The sequence below is a fragment of the Chaetura pelagica genome, unplaced genomic scaffold, assembly GCF_000747805.2.
Source record: "Chaetura pelagica isolate M959 unplaced genomic scaffold, ChaPel_1.0 scaffold171, whole genome shotgun sequence".
NCBI classification, from domain to species: domain Eukaryota; kingdom Metazoa; phylum Chordata; class Aves; order Apodiformes; family Apodidae; genus Chaetura; species Chaetura pelagica.
This window is the reverse complement of record NW_009952066.1, coordinates 1,808,363-1,809,947: the sequence shown is the minus strand read 5'-3', so window position 1 is coordinate 1,809,947 and position 1,585 is coordinate 1,808,363. Positions and strand designations below refer to the sequence as shown.

General features: G+C 48.6%; 1 protein-coding gene across 1 annotated transcript in view; it reads left to right on the top strand.

The window, feature by feature from the left end:
- Positions 1–1,585, top strand: part of KIZ (kizuna centrosomal protein) — an 84,622-nt gene that overhangs the window by 9,638 nt on the left and 73,399 nt on the right. The gene's annotated exons all lie outside the window — the stretch shown is intronic.

The following is a 1,585-nucleotide window of genomic DNA, read 5'->3' as shown; positions in this document are numbered from 1 at the left end:
AATTATGAGAGGGTCGGGAGGGGCCGGCGGCGCGTCCCGGGCACTGCAGGGGCAGCAGAGAAATTAATTTCTGAGGGAAGAGGGGTGGAAAGGAAGGCGAAAAAAAACCCCAAAACCACAAAAACCTCAAACCAAACAACCGCTCGCGCTCTTTATTAAAAGAGCAAGAATAAAGTCTCGCTCGTTCAGAAAGTTTCCTGGATGGTTGCAGTTGCCTGTGCTGCTCCAGGGGGGTCAAGAACCTGCCAGACCCGAGGCCGCGCAGGGCTTGGCACGGTTGCAGACGGGGGAGGTGGCGGGGGGGGTGCAGGGGAAGGCTGAGGGCCCCTGGGTCTGATCCCCACCTGACGGGCAAGGGGCACCCTCCAGGCCACCACTCCGCGCTGGGAGAGGGATGTGTGTGCGTGTGGGATGTGCGGCTGCCAACAGCCAAAACCATCCTGGATGGGAAGCCTCTACATCAGACCTGACGCCCCCTTGGCTACCCAGCTGACCTGAGTAGTTCCTCAAAAGCAGGTCTGAAACAAAATTTCCAGCACTATCTAAATGTACTGTTGGAATATTTGCTTCTGCTTCAGGTTCCTATTTTGCACCATTATTTACTGTTGCGTATACTGAATGGTGCACGGAGCCAAGCTCTGAACAGACACAGTTTGATTAAGTAGACTTACACGTGTTTTCTTGCTTTTCAAATGAATGAACACTTTATAGGTATTGATCGTTTCAGGCATCACCAGAACAGGATGGGGGGGGTGGAAATGCTTAATAAAATGCAGAAAAATGGCATGGTGTTTTGGGATGGGGAGTGAGAAAGATGGTGTCCACCTGAAAGTGGGATTGAAAGAAACAGAGAATTGGGCACAGCAGCATCTAGCTCCATGTGAAATCTGGCCTGGCTCTTGCTATAAAACAAGCCAGCTGCTCCCGCACTGCATAGGATCTGGATGTTCTGCTCCAAACCTCAGGCAGAAGTGAAAATAAAATGGAGACAGCACCCAAACAGGGACAATAAATTGGGTTGACATGTAACTCCAGCTCAGGACAACGTGTTTGTTTCCATGTGTGCTGCCACTGCTGTTTGTTTTGCAAGTTTGCTCACTTCTGTTTTAAAGACTTGCTATCTATTTGCAAAACAACCCATACTGAAATATAAACGTCTTCAATGGCTTTTTAATATTTTGGTGTACAATAGAGAGGGATTCTCAAGGGACCTTGTGTTTTGTCAGTGTCTGCCTGAAAACTGCACCTTGGCTCCCCGTGCCGGTGGGCAGGGACAGCCTCGGATCTTCTTCCCCTGCCCCAAGCTGCACTGAACGTTGAGGCTGGCCTGAGTGCTTTGCTTTGTTCCAAACCCTTGTTGCTTGGAGCACTTGTTGAACCTGATGACAAGTGCATTAAAGTGGCTGACGATTATGAAATAAACAAATATCATTTGAGGCATTTTTGAGCAGACTCCAGTAATGCGTAGATTAGCTTGTTGATGTCGTTATCATATTGAATATTATTCATACTTCTGATATTTCTGCTGCACAGCGGCGTTCCCTGCTCAGCAAACATCACATTATCTCACTATGCAAAAGGCTTC